The sequence below is a fragment of the Trachypithecus francoisi genome, unplaced genomic scaffold, assembly GCF_009764315.1.
Source record: "Trachypithecus francoisi isolate TF-2019V2 unplaced genomic scaffold, Tfra_2.0 Lachesis_group5, whole genome shotgun sequence".
NCBI classification, from domain to species: domain Eukaryota; kingdom Metazoa; phylum Chordata; class Mammalia; order Primates; family Cercopithecidae; genus Trachypithecus; species Trachypithecus francoisi.
Window position 1 is genome coordinate 129,618,059 of NW_022681470.1, and position 21,281 is coordinate 129,639,339.

Consider the following 21,281-nt stretch of genomic DNA (forward strand, 5'->3'; position numbering starts at 1 on the left):
CCACCACACCCAGCCTCCACTATTGCTTCTAATGTTTATAGTGATTTGTCATTTTGTTATTTCTGCTTTCAAAACATTTTTTGCCCATGGATATTATCTCTAGAAAGATGGGTCATGCCGGGCGCGGTGGCTCAAGCCTGTAATCCCAGCACTTTGGGAGGCCGAGACGGGTGGATCACGAGGTCAGGAGATCGAGACCATCCTGGCTAACACGGTGAAACCCCGTCTCTACTAAAAATACAAAAAACTAGCCGGGCGAGGTGGCGAGCGCCTGTAGTCCCAGCTACTCGGAGGCTGAGGCAGGAGAATGGCGGGAACCTGGGAGGCGAAGCTTGCAGTGAGCCGAGATCACGCCACTGCACTCCAGCCTGGGCGACAGAGCGAGACTCCTCCTCAAAAAAAAAAAAAAAAGAAGAAAGATGGGTCATACACGGTAGCTCATGTCTGTAAACCCAACACTTTGAGAGGCCAAGGTGGGAAGAACACTTGAGCCCAGGAGTTCAAGACTAGACTGGGCAACATAGTGAGATCTTGTGTCTACACAAAATACAAAAATTAACTGGGCATCATAGAGCACACCTGTAGTCCCAGCTACTATGGAGGCAGAGGTGGGGGGATCACTTGAGCCCATGAAGTGGAGGCTGCAGTGAGCCATGACTGCACCACTGCACTCCAGCCTAAGTGACAAGAGAACTTGCCTCAAAAAAAAATAAATAAAATAAAATAAAAATAAAAATAAAATAAATGCCAAGCATGGTGGCTCACACCTACAATCTCAGCACTTTGGGAGGCCAAGGCAAATGGATCACCTGAGGTCAGGAGTTTAAGACCAGCCTGGGCAACATGGTAAAACCCTGTCTCTACTAAAAAGACCAAAATGTGTCAGGTGTGGTGTCACATGCCTGTAGTCCCAGCTACTTGGGAGGCTGAGACAGGAGAATCGCTTGAATCCAGAAGGGGGAGGTTGCAGTGAGCTGAGATCATGCCACTGTACTCCAGCCTGGGCAACAGAAGGAGGCTGGGTCTCAACAAACAAACAAAACAGGCAGGAGAAGAAAATAGTACATTAAAAAAAAAAAGATGTGTCATAAGCAGATGAAATCTAATGTCAAGAATTCAATGTTGCATAGTAACCACTCATTACAACTGTTCAAAAACAATGTATCATAATTAAAAGTTCAATTCACTTTGTTGAAGACAATCACATAATAGTATAGCATCCCCTTGTCACATCAGTCTATGGTTCCATGAACAAATTGCCTGAAAACCACATGCTTCTTCCCCCCTCAGTAATTCTCAAAATAACCTTGGGAACTCTGAAAAGAATCTTTTTCTTGCTGTCACCCAGGCTGGAATGCAGTAACATGAACCCGGCTCACTGGAACCTCTGCCTCCCGGGTTGAAGCGATTCTCCTGCCTCAGCCTCCCAAGTAGCTGGGATTACAGGCACCCGCTGCCACACCTGTCTAATTTTTGTATTTTTAGTAGAGACGAGGTTTCACCATATTGGCCAGGCTGGTCTTGAACTCCTGGGCTCAAGCCATCTTCCTGCCTCAGCCTCCCAAAGAGCTGGGATTACAGGCGTGAGTCACAACACCGAGCTGACAAATTTTTGAATTCCCTCAGTGATTACTAACCACAAATATGGATGTATTAAATTGTGTTGCCCTATGTGCATACTTGAGTCTCCGGAAACAGTACAGCATAGAACTAAAGAGCTGGAGGTAAAAAGTAACCTGGCCCTTGATGACTAACTCCAAATCCTACAACATCAAATGAGCAGTCCCCAATCTAAGGGACAAAACAGTTTCTGCAAACTTAGATCAGGCTTCAATTTGGGCCAGAGGTAATTAATAGAAATGAATTACAATGTTTATTCCTTACAATGACTCAATCTTCTCATTTGCTTCTCCCTTCAGTCTAAGGATGAGGCGATTTTCTATTTAGAACTCTTTTCCCAGGGACTCTAGATAACACTCCCCCTTCACCCCTGGAAGGCCTTTGGTCCCTCTTTTTTTTTTTTTTTGGGTAGAGATGGGTCTTACTATGTTACCCAGGCTGGTCTTGAACTCCTGGGCTCAAGCACTCCTCCACCTGCCTCAAGCTCCCAAAAGTGCTAGGATCACAGGTATGAATCATTATGCTGGTTCATCTTTTCTGTATCTTCAACAGATGTCCTGGTCCATCTTTTCTGTACCTTCGACATTTATCTACTAGCTTCCCTCCATATAAACTTTGTCAAGTCTCCTTTAAAATTCTTCCCTTAATCCTATCATTTTCTTGGGACCTCAATCTTTTCTTCCATACCTCATCCCAGAGCATCCTGAGAAACTACATTGTCTTTACAGCCTACTTCACACTTGGCTTTTCCCCAACATTCCTCTAAAACTCCCCTTACACTAAGATTAACACTTACCATACTAAATTGTTAAATCCAATGAATTATTTTTGACTCTTAACTTGACCTCCCAGGAACATCTGTCACTAAACTATTATGACTCTTAAAATGCTCTTCTGGTTTCCAGGATACCATTTTCCAAATTCTATTTGTTCATTTATTGAATATGTACTAACATAAAGCACCTACAAAAGGTGCCAAAGCATTGAGCTAGAATTTGGGAATACAGTCTCTTTGCAGAGTTTTTTGTATTTTTTTATAGAGATAGGGTCTCAGTGTATTGCCCAGGCTGGTCTCAAACTCCTGAACTCAGGTGATCCTCTGACCTCGTCCCCTCAAGGTGCTGAGATTACAGGTATGAGCCACTGCACCTAATTTTTTTTTGTACTTTTAGTGGAGATGGGGTTTCACCATGTTGGCCAGGTTGGTCTTGAACTCCTGGCTGCCCGACTCAACATGCCAAAGTGCTGGGATTACAGTTCTGAGCCACCTCAACTTCCCCCCTTTTCCATCTTTTTTTTTTTTTTTTTTGCGATGGAGTCTCGCTCTGTCGCCCAGGCTGCAGTGCAGTGGCACAATCTCAGCTCACTGCAACCTCCACCCCTCCAGGTTTAAGCAATTCTCTACCTCAGCCTCTGGAGTAGCTAGTGTACAGGCACATGCCACCACGCCCAGCTAATTCTTTGTATTTTTAGTAGAGACAGGGTTTCAACATGTTGGCCAGGCTGGTCTTGAATTCCTGACCTCGTGATCCACCCTCCTTGGCCTCCCAAAGTGCTGGGATTACAGGTGTGAGCCACCGCACCCTGCCTTTTTTTTTTTTTTTTTTTTAATTACATCTATACATCCTACCCAGCCCCTGCAGCCCCGCCACCCCACCTTATGCCAATCTCAGCCACTCCAAAGTATCAAATACATGGGCACAAATGAATGCTGAATATAATTTAAATATTCCAGATACTTACCCTTTTCCTGTTCTCCATCCAGTAAACCACTGCTTTTGTTCAATCACTAGTCACCATATGAATTATGCAATGGTGTTGCTTAAGATCACAGTTCAACTCACTATCCTTCATGCTATATAAACCCCTTTATAATCTGCCCCCTTGGCCATCTTACTAGACTCATCTCTTGCTGCTTCACCAATTTCCAACACTGTCAGCCACAGTGAAGCAGGGTACCTGTAGTACCAGCTAGCCAGTAGGCTTAGGTAGGAGAATCGCTTGAGGTCCGGAGTTGAGGTTGTAGTGGGCCATGACACTGCCTGTCAGTAGCCCCTGACTCCAACCTGGGCAACGTAGCAGGCCTTTTTTTTTTTTTTGAGACGGAGTCTCACTGTCATCCGGGCTAGAGTGCAGTGGCCTGATCTCAGCTCACCGCCACATCCACCTCCTCCTGGATTCAAGCAATTCTCCTGCCCCAGCCTCCCGAGTAGCTGGGACTACAGGCGCCTACCATCACACCCAGCTAATTTTTGTATTTTTAGTAGAGACGGGGGCTTCATTACGTTGGCCAGGCTGGTCTTGAACTCCTGACCTCAGGTGATCCGCTTGCCTCCGCCTCCCAAAGTGCTGGGATTACAGGGGTGAGTCACTGCGCCCAGCCTCCTCTATCTTAATTCTTAATACAGGCCAGCGCGCCTGTATTGGGCCTTGAGGTAAGGCCCACCACAATTCTGCAGTACCCAGAAGACGGTTCAGCATGTTCCAGGGGCTTAATAAAGTTAGTTGAATAAATAAATAAAACAAGAACCCAAACTTCCCCGTCCCAAATGACCACTTGGAGAATAAACACAAAATGCCAGCGAAAGCTGAAAGCTAAAAGCTCCGTACTTTCTCTTGCATTTCCAAAATTACAGTACAGGCAGCAGCGATCCACACCAGTCCAAGACCTAAGAAGAACTACAAAGACCATGAGTATATTTCAAAATGGGAGGCGTCAGTTGGACAACTGGACCTCCCACTCCCTCGCCCCAACCTCATCCTTCCCAGCCCTCCCTTGAACAAAAAACCAGACATTTAGGGGGAAGGAGGGAGAGAGAGAAAAAGATCCCTTGGGGGCAACGAGTCTGAAGTTGGTAAGGCCAAAGGAAAGTCACTGGCAACTCACCTGGGCTGCAGGCACGAAGTCGGGGTGGCCTTCTCAACTGCCCGGACTGTCGTACGATGTTGATGGGGTGGGGGAGGGGAGAGGGGAAAAAACGGTTGTTCCCACCCAAGGCCGCACCTCGGGGCGGGCCTAAGGCAACACTCCCTGTGGAGGGTACGTTACCTGTAATGTTACCTGTATATTACAAAACGAACCTTACGTGACTGCCCCTTTTTGGCTGCACAAAATTAAGCGGTGCAGGGCAACAGTTCTCCGCAGCTTCTCACTGCCAATTTTTGTTCTAATGGCGGCCGCTAGGCGACTGCGACAGGCGCCTTTATAGGAGACACCCCGCGGACGGCCTGCCCATTGGTCTGAACCCGTCACGTGACCACACCTACACCACCACCCCCCCCCCCCGCCCCCCCGCCCCCCGCGCCGGGCGGCGCAAAAAAGGTGTAGGAGTCTGAGCTGGGTAGCTTAGGCCTCATAGGGCAGGCAAAGTGGGTTGGGGTCATTGCCGTGCAGGGGAGGGGGGCGGGGGGGGGGCGTTTAGCAGTAGGAGCGCTACCCTCAAGGCGTTTGCTGTTAACACAACGTTTTCACTAATCAGTTAGCCTAGTAGGGGTTCTTGAGTTTTGGCTTCTGATGTTTTCGTCGTTTTCACACTTTTTTTTTCCAGCCTTCTCCACAGTTTCTGTCTCTTGCACGTAATGAGTGCTTGATCAATATTAGGTAGCAGCTGAGTCTAGAGACATGCTCTCATTGGGTTTAAAGTGGCAATTTAAGAGCTGTTTCGCAACAGCTGCGTGCTGATAAGTGAGTGATTTAGGATTTTGAGTCTTCGCAACTACCTCTTGATGGTTTGCAGATACTTTAAAGGTGCTAACATGTATCAGAAGAATATATTTAGTACGGTAGTTTCCCTTAGGATCAAATAGCAAACAACCCTTCCGAATTCCTAATACTCATTCCCAGTGGATGGATGGGAAGGGGAAGGCAAAAACAGCTGAGGAGCTGCTCCCAAATCCGGCCAAAAAGCCATCGATCTCCAGTTTCCTGAAGCGGAAGTCTGGGGGCCATTAACAGCTTGACACGTCTTAATTAAATCACTTTGGTGTGGGAGGAAAGAACCAAGTGTTCACAAGAAAGCAACACACTTGATCTACTTACTAGACGTCACATAAATACCTGGATTGGCAAGCACTTTTTGTTTAGATTTAATTTTCGTGTTTTTGTTTGTGTTAGTTTAAAATAGTATTCATGGTGTGGCTGCAGGTGCCTGCATTGCCCGTTACTGGGGAGGATAAAGGGGAAGGCTTACTTAATCCCAGGAGTTCAAGGCCAGCCAGGGCAACAAAGTGAAACTCTAATAGATTAAATAGAGATTAGATATAGAGATTATTTTATCGTTCAGGAAAAGAGTAGATGGGTACAGATTTAGGGTGTGACTTTCATATCATGAATAGTCTAAAGGAAGTCAAGGGAAATGAAAGAGAGGAATGACTCAGTACAAATTTTGCCCCAACTATCAACTTTTTGACCTTCCTTTTTTGGCCTGAGAATTAGTGGCAGGGAGACACATACACTTTAGGTAAAGAAGACTGAGTGATTTTTTTTTGAGATTGAGTCTTGCTCTGTGGCCCAGGCTGGAATGAAGCAATGCAATCATAACTCAAGGTAGTCTTGAACTCCTGAGCTCAAACATCCTCCTACCTCAGCCTCCCCAGTAGCAGGGACTGTAGGCTCAGAACACTACACTACCTTCTGAACGATCTTTTAAAAAGGTAAATCTCAGGCTGGGCGCGGTGGCTCATGCCTGTAATCCCAGCACTTTGGGAGGCTGTGGGGGCCGGGGGGTGGGGGGGATCATGAGGTCAGGAGTTCGAGACCAGCCTGACCAACATGGTGAAACCCTGTCTCTACTAAACATACAAAAATTAGCTGGGTGTGGTGGCGTGGGCCTGTAATCCCAGCTACTCAGGAGTCTGAGGCAGGAGAATCACTTGAATCTGGCAGGTGGAGGTTGCAGTGAGCCAAGATCGTGCCACTGCACTCCAGCCTGGGCAACAGGGTGAGACTCCATCTCAAACAAACAAACAAAAAGCTAAATCTCATCATGTTACCACCCTTAAAACCTTTCAATTACTTTCCATTATTTTTAGGATAAAAAGCTAAACCCCTTAAGATGAACTACAAAGTCCTACATGCCTTCAGCTCCAACTACACCTCCAGTGGTGTCCCCATCTCCAGCCAGTGACCTTCCGACTCTTTCCAGGACCCTATCTTTTGTCTCTGGGCTTCTACAGTTGGCTCTTTCATCCTTCCTCCAATCCCACACTGATTCCTCAACTCTCAGGCTAAAGTCATTTCCTCAAGGGGGCCTCCACTGGATTAGGTCTTCCTGTTAAACACTCTTATTACAACCTAATTAAATAGCACTAATTCCAATTGTATAGCCAGTGGTATATTTAATGTCTATTTCCTGCACTAGACAGTATGTACCGTAAGTGCAAAGTATCAACAACCTTTAAAATGTATTATCATTGAGTAAATTACCCTTCAATCCTTCCTTTTTTTTGAGACAGGGTCTTGCTCTGTCACCCAGGCTGGAGGGCAGTGACATGATCATGGCTCACTGCAAACTCCACCTCCTGGGTTCAAGCTATTCTCCTGCCTCAGCCTCCCAAGTAGCGCCCACACCCAGCTAATTTTTTTGTATTTTTAGTAGAGACAGGGTTTTATCATGTTGGTCGGGCTGATCTTGAACTCCTGACCTCAAATGATTTGCCTGCTTCAGCCTCCCAAAATGCTGGGATTACAGGTGTGAGCCACTGCACCAGGCCCTGCTTGGGTGTTAATGACTCTGGCAAATTATTATTATTATTATTATTTTTTTTTTTTTTTTTTAGGCGGAGTCTCGCTCTGTCGCCCGGATTGGAGTGCAGTGGCCGGATCTCAGCTCACTGCAAGCTCCGCCTCCCAGGTTTACGCCATTCTCCTGCCTCAGCCTCCCGAGTAGCTGGGACTACAGGTGGCCGCCACCTCGCCCGGCTAGTTTTTGTATTTTTAGTAGAGACGGGGTTTCACCATGTTAGCCAGGATGGTCTGGATCTCCTGACCTCGTGATCCGCCCGTCTCGGCCTCCCAAAGTGCTGGGATTACAGGCTTGAGCCACCGCACCCGGCCAACTCTGGCAAATTAGATTTGAATTAAGGGGGTAGGGAAAGTAACAAGACCAGATTTGAAGTTTATTTTGTTTTCTGTTATTTTTGTTTTCTTTTTTTAAACTTGAAATGGCTGCAAAAACGGAGAATACGGAGAATGAGTTTATTTGGGAGGTAGGCCTCCCCGCCAGGATTTGGTATTAGATTAGATGTAAAGATGGCTTGGGTAGGCCGGGCGCGGTGGCTCAAGCCTGTAATCCCAGCACTTTGGGAGGCCGAGACGGGCGGATCACGAGGTCAGGAGATCGAGACCATCCTGGCTAACACTGTGAAACCCCGTCTCTACTAAAAACTACAAAAAACTAGCCGGGCGAGGTGGCGGGCGCCTGTCGTCCCAGCTACTCGGGAGGCTGAGGCAGGAGAATGGCGTGAACCCGGGAGGCGGAGCTTGCAGTGAGCTGAGATCCGGCCACTGCACTCCAGCCTGGGCGACAGAGCGAGACTCCGTCTCAAAAAAAAAAAAAAAAAAAAAAAAAGATGGCTTGGGTTGCATTGAGCATTTGGAGAATGGCACCATTTACTGAAAGGGAATCAGTCTTAGAGGACTGAAGATCCTTAGTTCAGTTTTGAATATTCTGTAAGATATCTAGGTGGAGATTTTGAATAAGAAGTTGATTAACCAGTTCAAAATACAGTCTAGGCTAAAGACGGGAAAGAAGGGCAGGAAGGAGGTTAGGAGAGGGTGGAAATTTTTCTAAATAATTATTACAGAGAACAGAACAAGCTGGTTGAAAAAGTACATTTAGTAAGACATACTTGAGACAGTGAAGACACAGAACTTGGTGACTGTGGAGAAATGAGTTAGTAGCATTGAGATGTGCCAGGGGTGTATGACAGAAAAATGGTAGGGGAAAGTAGCTTCAAAAATATTGAAAAGAAAGTGGGCTGGGCGCTGTGGCTCACGCCTGTAATCCCAGCACTTTGGGAGACCGAGGCAGGCAGGTCATTTGAGTCCAGGAGTTCAATACCAGTCTGACTAACATGGCGAAACCCCATCTCTACTAAAAATACAAACATTAGCTGGGTGTGGTGGCGGATGCCTGTAATCCCAACTACTCAGGAGGCTGAGACAGGAGAATCACTTGAACCCAGGAGGCAGAGGTTTTAGTGATCAGAGATCATGCCACTGCACTCCAGCCTGGGTGACAGAGTGAGACTCCGTCTCAAAAAAAAAAAAAAGTGTAGAGACAGGGTCTCACTGTATTGCCCAGACTGGTCTCGAATTTCTGGCCTCAAGGGATCCTTCTGCCTCAGTCTGTTGGGGGTTTTCTTGAGACAGAGTCTCGCTCTGTTACCCAGGCTGGAGTGCAGTGGTGCAGTCAGGCCCACTGCAGCCTCAACCTCTTGGCCTCAAGCAATCAGATCCTCCCACCTCAGCCTCCTGTGTAGCTGGGACTACAAGTGCACACTACCACCCCTGGCTAAATTTTTTATTTTTTGTAGAAATAAGGTCCTGCCATGTTACCCAGGCTGGTCTCAAACTCCTGGCCTCAAGAGATCCTCCCATCGAGGCTTCCCAAAGTGGTGGGATTACAAGCCTGAGTCACCATGCCTGGCTCATGGCCCCCTCTCCTCCCTGGAGGTCCAAGGTCAGAGAGGATGGGGACTGAAAGTTCCAACCCTCTAATCAAGTATTTGGTCTTTCCAAAGACCAGCTCTCATCCTGAAGCTATGGAGACGCCCCATCCTGAGTCACCTTGTTAGCATATACTGAGGTGTGATAGAAGGCACTTGTAATGAATAACAAAAGCTACTATCACTCAGGAAATTCCAATGGTTTTAGATGATTTGGGCTAGGAACTGGGGACAAAGACTAAACATATATTTCATTATACCACATAATACAGTGATCCTTCCTTACCTGCAGGGAATATGTTCTAAGAATCCCAGTGGATGCCTGAAACTGAGGATAGTACTCTGTATATACATACATTCCTATGATAAAGTTTAATTTATAAATACACATAGTAATAGAGTAACAATACATAATAATAAAATAGAACAATTATAACAATACAGTGTAATACGAATTATGTGAATGGTTTCTTTCTCTCTCAAAATATCTTATTGTACTGTACCCACACTTCTTGTGATGATGTGAAATAATAAAATACCTACACAATGAGAAGAATTGACAGAGCTGTATGGTGCAAGATTTTATCCTGCTATGCAGAGTGACAGGCAATTTAAAACTTACAAAATTCTTTTTTCTGGAAATTCCCATTTAATATTTTCAGACTGTAGTTGGCCATGGGTAACTGAAACCTCAGTAAGTGAAACCAAGGACACGGGAGCACTGCTATACTCTATTTCTACCTATTAACCATATATAATTGTATATGTTCATGTATTAACAATGACCTCAATTTTTGCTTTATGTATGTATGTATGTATGTATTTATTTTTGAGACAGAGTCTTGCCCTGTCACCCAGGCTGGGGTGCAGTGGTGTGATCTTGACTCACTGCAACCTCCGCCTCCGGGGTTCAAGCAATTCTCCTGCCTCGGCCTCCCGAGTAGCTAGGATTACAGGTGCCTGCCACCACACCCAGCTAATTTTTGTATTTTTAGTAGAGACAGGGTTTTACCATGTTGGCCAGGCTGGTCTCGAACTCCTGACCTCATTCCACCTGCCTCGGCCTCCCAAAGTGTTGGGATTACAGGTGTGAGCCACTGGGCCTGGCCTTTATTTTTATTTTTAAACTTCATTGACGATCTCTTAATCTTTAAACAGGAGCTTTGGGATTATGCTTCATTTATTTATTTTGAAAAATTCTCCAATAGTAAACAGTGGAGGTAGAACAAAATGCATAGGCTTTTTTGTTTGTTTGTTTTTTGTTTTTCCTTTTTAGACAGGGTCTTGCTTTGTCACCGAGGCTGGAGTGCAGTGGTGCAATCACAGCTCACTGCAGCCTCAACCTCCCGGGCTCAAGCCATACTCCCAGGCGTGCACCACCACACCTGGCAATTTTTTTTTTTTTAATTTTTTTGTAAAGATGGGATTTCACCATGTTGGCCAGGCTAGTCTCAAACTCCTGAGCTCAAGAGCTTCACCCATCTTGACCTCCCAAAGTGCTGGGTTTACAGAGGTCAGCCACTGTGCCCAGCCGTATTTCTATTAAAACGTAATTAGGAGGCTGGGTGCAGTGGCTCACACCCATAATCCTAACACTCTGGGGGGCCGAGGCAGCAGGAGTGCTTTTGAGATCAGAAGTTCAAGACCAGCCTGGGCAACATAGTGAGACCTCATCTCTGTTATTTAAAAAGAAGAAAGGAAAGTAAGAAACTTAAGCCATTGCTAATAAGCGAACATGTAAGTTCTCAACCAGGCGCGGTGGCTCACTTCTGTAATCCCAGCATTTTGGGAGGCCAAGGCAAATCGCCTGGTCAGGAGTTCAAGACCTAACATGGTGAAACCCTGTCTCTACTAAAATTACAAAAATTAGCGAAACCCTGTCTCTACTAAAATTACAAAAATTAGCTGAGCGTGGTGGTGGATACCTAGAATCCCAGCTACTCGGAAGACTGAGGCAGGAGAATCGCTTGAACCCAGGAGACGGAGGTTGCAGTGAGCCGAGAAGCTTGAACCCGGGAGATGGAGGTTGCAGTGAGCCGAGATCGCGCCACTGCACTCCAGCCTGGGCGATAGATTGAGATTCCATTAAAAAAAAAAAGTACGTTCTCACAATGACTGTTGGATATGCCAAGAATTTACAATCTTTTTTTTTTTTTTTTTTTTTGAAACAGGGTCTCACTTTGTCTCCCAGGCTGGAGTGCAGTGTACGATCTGGGCACACTGCAACCACCCACACACGAGTTCAGGCAATTCTCCTGCCTCTGCCTCCCTAGCAGCTGGGACTACAGGCATGCGTAACCACACCCAGCAAGTTTCTGTATTTTTAGTAGAGACAGGATTTGACCATGTTGGCTAGGCTGGTCTCAAACTCTTGACCTCAAGTGATTCACCCGCCTCCGCCTCCGCCTCCGCCTCCGCCTCTGCCTCCGCCTCCCAAAGTGTTGGGATTACAGGCGTGAGACACGGCCTCTTGGCTTGCTGTTTGCTTTTTGAGTGACACTTGGGTAAATTTAAATACTCCCATAGTATGTATAATGTTGTCATTTCTGACATCATTATTAGCACCAAATGTGTGGGGATTTTCTATACCAAATTTTCCAATTCTTCCCAACCTGGTGTCCAACGATTCAATTCTAAGACTATTGGGAGTTAGCACAGACTCTACAGGTTAAGAGATTAGTCCCGGGCTGGGCGTCGGGGCTGACGGCTGAAATCCCAGCACTTTGGGAGGTCAAGGTGGGTGGATCATGAGGTCAGGAGTTTAAGACCTGCCTGGCCAATATGGTGAAACTCCATCTCTACTAAAAATACAAAAATTAGCTGGGAGTGGTGGTGGGCGCCTGTAATCGCAGCTTCTTGGGAGGCTGAGGCAGGAGAATTGCTTGAACCGGGACGGCAGAAAAAAAAAAAGAGATTAGTGCCACAAGACCCCCCACTTCAGATACCACCCACAAATAGAATGCACAAGCTACCTACACTTCTGCCACGGAGACTACAAATTCAGGGGTTCCCATGAGCTCAGAAAAACGCTTTACTTACGTTTATGGGTTGATTACAGAGGATACAATTCAGGAGGAGCCAAACTGAAGAGCGGTATAGTGAGTTAGGAGGGGTGGAGGGTGACTCAGAGCTCCTAGCCTTCTTGGATGTTTCACCCTCCCAGCATCTCTACCTGTGCACCAACCAGGAAGCTCCCAGAACCCCATGGTTTAGGGGTTCTTTTAAATCAAGGTTTCATTACACAGTAACGGTGATTAAGTCTTTGGTCACTGGTGATTAAGCCTAATCTCTCAGCCCCTCGCCCTTCCTGAGAAGTGAGGTGGGAGGGGACTGAAAGTTCTAACTCCAATCACCTGGTGGGTTTTTCTGGCCAACCAGCCCCTGTCCTAGAGCTGGCTAGCTAAGAACCCCTACCTTGAGTCACTCATTGGCATACAAAAGACATTCTTTTTTTTTTTTTTTTTGAGACGGAGTCTCGCTCTGCCACCTAGGCTGGAGTGCAGTGGCCGGATCTCAGCTCACTGCAAGCTCCGCCTCCCGGGTTTACGCCATTCTCCTGCCTCAGCCTCCCGAGTAGCTGGGACTAACAGGCGCCCGCCTCGTCGCCCGGCTAGTTTTTTGTATTTTTAAGTAGAGATGGGGTTTCACCGTGTTAGCCAGGATGGTCTCGATCTCCTGACCTCGTGATCCGCCCGTCTCGGCCTCCCAAAGTGCTGGGATTACAGGCTTGAGCCACCACGCCCGGCCAGACAAAAGACATTCTTATCACTCAGAAGATTCCAAGGGTTTTAGGAGCCAGTATTAAGAACCTGGATCAAAAACCATTTGTTTTTTATTATACCATAATGTTATTTAGAAAATACAAACTTTGCTATGGTTTTGTGAATAAAAGGTTCTCAGTCTAAAATTTTTCCTTCCTGTTAGGTATGAAAGTTAATGAATAGCTTATGTAACAAAAAAAACCTCTAGAGATGTAACTGGCTATCTTCCCATTGATTCAGAAATTTGTTCTGAATACAAAATGACTGTTTTTTATGTACCGTGATCAAAATAAGTGCTTTAATTTTTTTTTTTTTTTTTTTTTTTTTTTTTGAGATGGAGTCTCACTCTGTTGCCCAGGCTGGAATGCAGTGGTGTGATCCCGGCTCACTGCAACCTCCACCTCCACAGGCAATTCTCCTGTCTCAGCTTCCGGAGTAGTTGCGATTACAGGCGCATGCCAGCATGCCCAGCTAATTTTTCTGTTTTTAGTAGAGACGGGGTTTTACCATATTGGTCAGGCTTGTCTCAAACCCCTGACCTCAGGTGATGCACCCACCTCGGCCTCCAAAGTATTGGGATTACAGGAGTGAGTCACCGAGCCTAGCCAAAAGAAGTGGCTTAATTCTAACTGATCACCCACCATAACTGATGCTTGATTAACAACTGTCCATAGCTGGCTTAAAATGGAAAAATATATAAAACACCATTCCAGGAATGAAAGACAAAGCAAAACTATTTTCTAAGAAGGTAGACCTTAGAAATGACATCATCAGGCCGGGCGCGGTGGCTCAAGCCTGTAATCCCAGCACTTTGGGAGGCCGAGACGGGCGGATCACGAGGTCAGGAGATCGAGACCATCCTGGCTAACACGGTGAAACCCCGTCTCTACTAAAAAATACAAAAAACTAGCCGGGCGAGGTGGCGGGCGCCTGTAGTCCCAGCTACTCGGGAGGCTGAGGTAGGAGAATGGCGTGAACCCGGGAGGCGGAGCTTGCAATGAGCTGAGATCCGGCCCCTGCACTCCAGCTTGGGTGACAGAGCGAGACTCCGTCTCAAAAAAATAAAAAATAAGAAATGACATCATCAGTAGTTTAAACTACTCCTCAACAAGAGTAAGCTTAGGTTTTGAATCTATTATAAACATACTGGAGTGGGCATAGTGGCTTACACCTGTAATCCCGCACTTTAGGAGGCCAAGGTGGGCAGATCATCTGAGGTCAGAAGTTCAAGTGAGACCAGCCTGGCCAAATGGTGAAACTTTGTCACTACTAAAAATACAAAAATTAGCCAGGCGTGGTAATGTGTGCCTGTAGTCCCAGCTACTCAGGAGGTGAGGCAGGAGAACTGCTTGAACCCAGGAGGCAAAGGTTGCAGTGAGCCGAGATTGCACCATATCACTCCAGCCTGGGTGACAGAGGTAGACTCTGTCTCAAAAAAAAAAAAAAGATAAAAATAATGTTTTCCTCTTCTCTGGCTGATCTTTAAAGATATCTGACAAAGCTGATTTTTTATTCTTTTGAAACAGTCTCTCTCTGTCGCCCAGGCTGGAGTGCAATGGCACAATCTCAGATCACTGCAACCTCCACCGCCTGTGTTCAAGCGATTCTTGTGCCTCAGCCTCCCCAGTAGCTGGGATTACAGGGTTGTGCCACCACACCCGGCTAATTTATGAATTTTTAGTAGAGATGGGGTTTTACCATGTTGGCCAGACTGGTCCCTAACTCCTAACCTCAGGTTATCCTCAGGCCCACCTCAGCCTCCCAAAGTGCTCGGATTATAAGCAGCCACAAGTTGAAAATTTTTAGTTAACAAGCTGGGAATGGTAATTTCAAAGGAATTCTTCTGGCTTGTGGAGGCATTCACTGTTTTTAAGACAGCTATTCTTCTTCTTATTATTTTTAGAGATGGAGTCTCACTAAATTGCTCAAGCTAACCTCAAACTCCTGGACTCAAAAGACCCAAAAGACCCTCCAACCTCAGCCTTCCAAGTAGCTGGTATTTTATTTTATTTTGTTTTATTTTAATTTGTTTAAGATGGAGTTTCACTCCTATTGCCCAGGCTGGAGTACAGTGGTGCCATCTCGGCTCACTGCAACCTCCACCTCCCAGGTTCAAGCAATTCTCCTGCTTTAGCCTCCTGAGTAGCTAGGATTACAAGCCAGCGCCACCACGCCTGACTAATTTTGTGTTTTTGGTAGAGATGGGGTTTCTCCATCTCTACTATGTTGGTCAGGCTGGTCTCAAACTCTCGACCTCAGGTGATACACTCACCTTGGCCTCCCGAAGTGCTGGGATTACAGGCGTGAGCCTCTGTGCCCGGCCTGGCTTTTAAACATAGTTATTCTTAAGAGATTCTGTATGAGTTTGCTAGACCTGTCCTAACAAAGTACCACAAGCTGGATAGCTGAAAACCATGGGAATATATCTCTCATAGTTCTGAAGGCTTGTACAACAGTTGCCTCTTATCCTCATAGGCTATGTTCCAAGACTCCCAGTAAATGCCTGAAACCATGGATAGTACTGAACCCTGTATATATATATGTATATACTAGGCCTGAGTTTCTTTTTCCTTCTTCACAGTTTCATGGATAGATGTGTTACTACTGTATACCTTAACAGCCTTAACATAAAAATTTTTTTCTTTTTTTATTAAGTCAAGAATTTTTTACTCTTTCACTTAAAGGAAGCATTTTATGGCTTCTCTTTGGCATATCTGAATTGCCAGCATCACTACTCTTGCACTTTGGGGTCTTTATAAAGACTTTATAAGGTAAAATAAGGATGGCTTTAACACAAGCACTGCCAAACCAAAACAGTTGATCTGATAACCAAGACCACTACTCAGTGACTAGAGGGCAGGGATGTCAAGGCATGGATACTCTGGATAAAGGGATGATCCACATCCAGAGTGGGACAGCACCAGATGATCCACATCCAGAGTGGGACAACATGCAATGTAGAACTTATGAATTGTTTACTTCTGAAATTTTCCAGATAATATTTTTGGAACATGGTTGACTGAAACCGCAGAAAGTGAAATCGAAGATAAGGGGGGACTACAATAGGCTGAAATCAGGGTGCCAGCAGGGACACGCCCTACGGGAGATTCGCCCACATGCTTTTCTCTTAGCATCTGGTGTTGCCAGCTATCCTTGGTGTGTAGATCTATCACTCTGATCTCTGCCTCCATTGTCACAAGATGTTCTTCCTGTGTCTGTCTCTCTCTTTTTTTTTTTTTGGCAGGGTCTTGCTCTGTTGCCCAGGCTGGAATGGAGTGGTGCAGTTTCAGCTCACTGCAGCCTCAACAGGCTCAAGCACTTCTCCCACCTCAGCATCCTGGGTAGCTAGGACTAGAGGCATACACCAACATGCCTGACTAATTTTGTATTTTTAGTAGAGACAGGGTCTCACCATGTTGCCCAGGCTGGTCATGAACTCCTGGGCTCAAGCAATCTGCCCCCTTTAGCCTCCCAAAGTACTGGGATTATAGCCACTTCGACTGGCCTCTGCCTCTTCTCAGAAGGACACCAGTCATACTGGCTCAAGTGTCCCCATTCTGGTACAAGCCCATCTTAACTGTATCTGCAGAGACCCTCTTTCTTTCTCTCTCTCTCTCTTTCTCCTTCCTCCCTTCCTCCCTCCTTCCCTTCTTTCCCTCCCTCCCTCCCTCCTTTCCTTCCCTCCCTTCCTTCCTTCCTTCCCTCCCTCCCTCCCTCCCTCCTTCCTTCCTTCCTTCCTTCTTTCCTTCTTTCCTTTCTTCCTTTCTCAGAGTCCTCCTCTGTCTCCCAGGCTGGAATGCACTGGCATGATCTTGGCTCACTGCAACCTCTGCCTCCTGGGTTCAACAATTCTCCTGCCTCAGCCTCCAGAGTAGCTGGGATTATAGGCATATGCTACCACTCCGGCTAAGTTTTTGTATCTTTAATAGAGATGGGGTTTCACCAAGTTGGCCAGACTGTTCTCAAACTCCTTACCTCAAGCAATCAGCCTGCTTCGGCCTCCCAAAGTGTTGGGATTACAGGCATGAGCCACCGTGCCCAGCCTGAGATCCTGTTTACAAATAAGGTCTCATTCACAGATATGAGTTAAGACATGAACATACATTTTTGGGGAATACAACTCATCCCATAACAGATGCCAATAGTAGATTATAATTATGCTTTTTTCATGAATCAACTCTTGTGCCTCCTTTACTCCTTGTGCACTTTTTTTTTTTTTTTTTTTTAGACAGGGTCTCAGTCTGTCACCCAGGCTGGAGTGCAATGGCATGATCATAGCTCACTGTAGCCTCAACCTCCTGGGCTCAAGAGATCCTCCCACCTCAGGCCGGGCGCGGTGGCTCAAGCCTGTAATCCCAGCACTTTGGGAGGCCGAGATGGGTGGATCACGAGGTCAGGAGATCGAGACCATCCTGGCTAACACAGTGAAACCCCGTATCTACTAAAAATACAAAAACTAGCCGGGCGAGGTGGCGGGCGCCTGTAGTCCCAGCTACTCGGGAGGCTGAGGCAGGAGAATGGCGTAAACCCGGGAGGCGGAGCTTGCAGTGAGCTGAGATCCGGCCACTGCACTCCAGTCCGGGCGACAGAGCGAGACTCTGCCTCAAAAAAAAAAAAAAAAAAAAAGAGATCCTCCCACCTCAGCCTCCCAATGTGCTGGGATTACAGGCATCAGCCACAATGCCTGGCCTTAATTTTTTTTTTTTTTTTTTTGAGATGGAGTTTCCCTGTCCCCAATTCATATACTGAACCCCTAGTCCCCAGTACTGTAGAATGTAACTGTACAGTCCTCTCTCAGTATCCATGGGAGATTGGTTCCAGGACACAGTGGATACAAAAATCTACAGAAGCTCAAGTTTCTGATATAAAATGTTATATTTGCATATAACCTACACACATCCTCCTATATAGTTTAAATCATTGCTAGATTATTTATAATACCTACTACAATAAAAAGGCTACATAAATAGTTGTTATACTGTATTGTTTAGGAAATAATGATGAGGAAAAAATGTCTGTACGTAAGCAGTACAGATGCAATTTTTTTTCCCTAAATATTTTCCATCTGAGGTTAATTTAATCCATGGATTCAGAATCCACAAATATAGAGGGCCAACTGTATTTGGAGACAGCGCCTTAAAAGAGGTGATTATGTTAAAATGAAGCCGTTAGAGTTTTGACTATTTATTTTTGTTTTTGTTTTTGAGACAGGGTCTTTCTGTGTTACCCAAGTTGGAGCGCAGAGACACCGTCGTGGCTCACTGCAGCTTTGACATCCTGGACTCAAGCAATCCTCCCGCCTCAGCCTCCCAAGTAGCTGAGACTACAGGCGTGTATCACTATACCTGGCTAATTGTTGTTTATTTTTTATAGAAACAAGGTCTCACTATGTCACCCAGGCTGATCTTGAACCCCTGGGGTCAAGCAATCCTCCCACCTCAGCCTCCCAAAGTGCTGGGATTACAGGCGTGAGCCACCGTACCCATCTTCACTGGTGTTTTTATAAGAAGAGGAAATTTGGATACACAGTGACATCAGCAGTGCCAGTGCATAGAAAAAGATCATGTAAGAACCCAACAAGGGCCGGGCGCGGTGGCTCAAGCCTGTAATCCCAGCACTTTGGGAGGCCGAGACGGGTGGATCACGAGGTCAGGAGATCGGGATCATCCTGGCTAACACGGTGAAACCCCGTCTCTACTAAAAAATACAAAAAACTAGCCGGGCGAGGTGGCGGGCGCCTGTAGTCCCAGCTACTCGGGAGGCTGAGGCAGGAGAATGGCGTAAACCCGGGAGGTGGAGCTTGCAGTGAGCTGAGATCCGGCCACTGCACTCCAGCCTGGGCGATAGAGCGAGACTCTGTCTCCAAAAAAAAAAAAAAAAAAAAAAGAACCCAACAAGAAGGCAGCCACCTGCAAGACATGGAGAGAGGCCTCAGAAGAAACCAAACCTGCCAACACCTTAATCTGGACTTCTTTACTCCAGAACTGTGACAAAATACATTTCTGTTACTTATGCCAACTAGTCTGTGGTATTTTGTCATGATAGCCCTAGCAGACTTGTACAGAAGAGTACCTGTAAAAAGTCTATCCACTAAAAAATCTAGAGACATAATGATGGCAGATGGGCAAACATTAGAAGCATTCTCCTTAAAATTGGGAATGAAGGTTGCACAACATAGTGAAACCCCATCTCTGAAAAAAAAAAAAATTAGCCAGGTGTGGTGGCACATCTGTAGTCCTAGCTCCTAAGGAGGCTAAGGTGGGAGGACTGGTTCAGCTCAGGAGTTGAGGCTGCAGTCTGCAGTGAGCTGTGATCATGCCACTACACTCCACCTTGGGTGACAAAGTGAGACCCTGTCTAAAAAAAAAAAAAATTAAATTAAAAAAAAAAAGAAGCCTTGGCCGAGGTAGGCGGATCATGAGGTCAAGAATCGAGACCGCCGGGCGCGGTGGCTCAAGCCTGTAATCCAGCACTTTGGGAGGCCGGACGGGCGATCCCGAGTGTAGATCGGCCATCCTGGCTAACATGGTGAAAAACCGTCTCTACTAAAATACAAAAAATTAGCCTGGTGAGGTGGCGGTCGCCTGTAGTCCCAGCTACTCGGAGTGAGGCGAGAATGGCCTAAACCCGGGAGGCGGAGCTTGCAGTGAGTGAGATACAGCACTCCAGCCTGCGACAGAGCGAGGACTGTCTCAAAAAAAAAAAGAGATCGAGAACCATCCTGACAACCACAGGGTACTCCGCCTCTACTAAAATACAAAATGAGCTTGGGAGTAGTGGTGCATGCCTAGTCAGCTACTCAGGAGGAGGCAGGCAGGAGAATTGCTTGAACCAGGAGGCGGAGGTTGCATAGCCCAGGTGACAGAGTGAGGTGCTGACTCAAAAAAAAAAAAGGAGCCACCTTAGGTTAGTAATAGGCACTGTACTATAGACCACTATTGCCCAAGACAACTTTTTGCAAGGACAGACATGTTCTATATCTGCACTGTTCAGTATGATAGCCATTAGCCACGTGTAGCTAGCTGTTGAGCACTTGAAGATGGCTAGTGCTATGAGAAACTGAATTCTAAATTTTATTTAATCCCAATGAATTAAAATTTAAACAGCCACATGTGGCTACCATATTGGACAATACAGTTTTAAATTAAGGAGATAAAAAAGAAAGGAGATAGATGTCTAGAAAGTCTTTTCAAAGAGAAACTTAAAACTTATATACAACACTTCCTTCAAAACGTTTATTACAGATAAAAACTCTCAAAGCTAGTTCTCTGCAACTCCTACTCATTAACACTTTAAGTGTTTGAACTTTATAGATAACACTCAGAAACAAAAAATAAATATAACTTTATTCAGAGAGACCTCTTCTGTTCACTTTAGGAGTATTATAAAGTAGATAAATGTACTTCACTAACAATAATCACTTCAGTTTACCTAGACACCATTAAGAGATTGAATATGTAAGGTACAGCGTGGAAGAAGCTATTTGTAACACACATGATAACAAAGGTTTTGTTTTCATAATATGTGAACAACTACTCTAATCAATAAGATAATGGCAGACAGCCCAGTAGAAAAATGGGGCGCTTGATAAAGATGTCCATGTGGCCAATAAACATACAAAAAAGTACTCCGTATCATGAATCATCAGAGAAATGCAAATTAAAGTTACAGTGAGAGCCTGATGTGGTGGTGGCTCATGCCTGTAGTCCCAGCACTTTGGGACGCCGAGGTGGGAGGATTGCTTGAGGCCAGGAGTTCAAGACTAGCCTGGCTTAACAAAGTGAGACCCCGCCATCTCTATTATTTAGAAGGAAAAAAAAATCATAGCGAGATTGCATTACACACCTACCAGAACAGCCGAAATGTAAGACACCGATATCAAATATTTGTTTTTTTTTTTTTTTTTTTTTTTGAGGCGGAGTCTCGCTCTGTTGCCCGGACTGGAGTGCAGTGGCCGGATCTCAGCTCACTGCAAGCTCCACCTCCCGGGTTTACGCCATTCTCCTGCCTCAGCCTCCCGAGTAGCTGGGACTACAGGTGCCCGCCGCCTCGCCCGGCTAGTTTTTGTATTTTTAGTAGAGACGGGGTTTCACTGTGTTAGCCAGGATGGTCTCGATCTCCTGACCTCGTGATCCGCCCGTCTCGGCCTCCCAAAGTGCTGGGATTACAGGCTTGAGCCACCGCGCCCGGCCAAATATTTGTTTTTGTGTTTGAGACATGATCTTCCTCTGT

At 45.9% G+C, this 21,281-nt stretch overlaps 1 protein-coding gene across 5 annotated transcripts in view; it reads right to left on the bottom strand.

Moving 5' to 3' along the window:
* The window catches only part of BRDT (bromodomain testis associated), a 73,739-nt gene extending 68,904 nt beyond the window's left edge, over positions 1 to 4,835 (bottom strand). Inside the window, exons 1-3 of one of the 5 annotated variants that reach the window (XM_033197377.1) lie at positions 4,702 to 4,835; positions 4,508 to 4,553; positions 4,231 to 4,299 (exon numbers count right to left, since the gene is read on the bottom strand). The gene's annotated coding sequence lies outside the window, so the exon portion shown is untranslated. Of the gene's footprint in view, positions 1 to 2,416; positions 2,660 to 4,230; positions 4,300 to 4,507 lie in introns of those variants that run through there. The other 4 variants (XM_033197375.1, XM_033197376.1, XM_033197378.1 and 1 more) reach the window with 4 other exon arrangements.
* Positions 4,836 to 21,281: the final 16,446 nt, after the last annotated feature.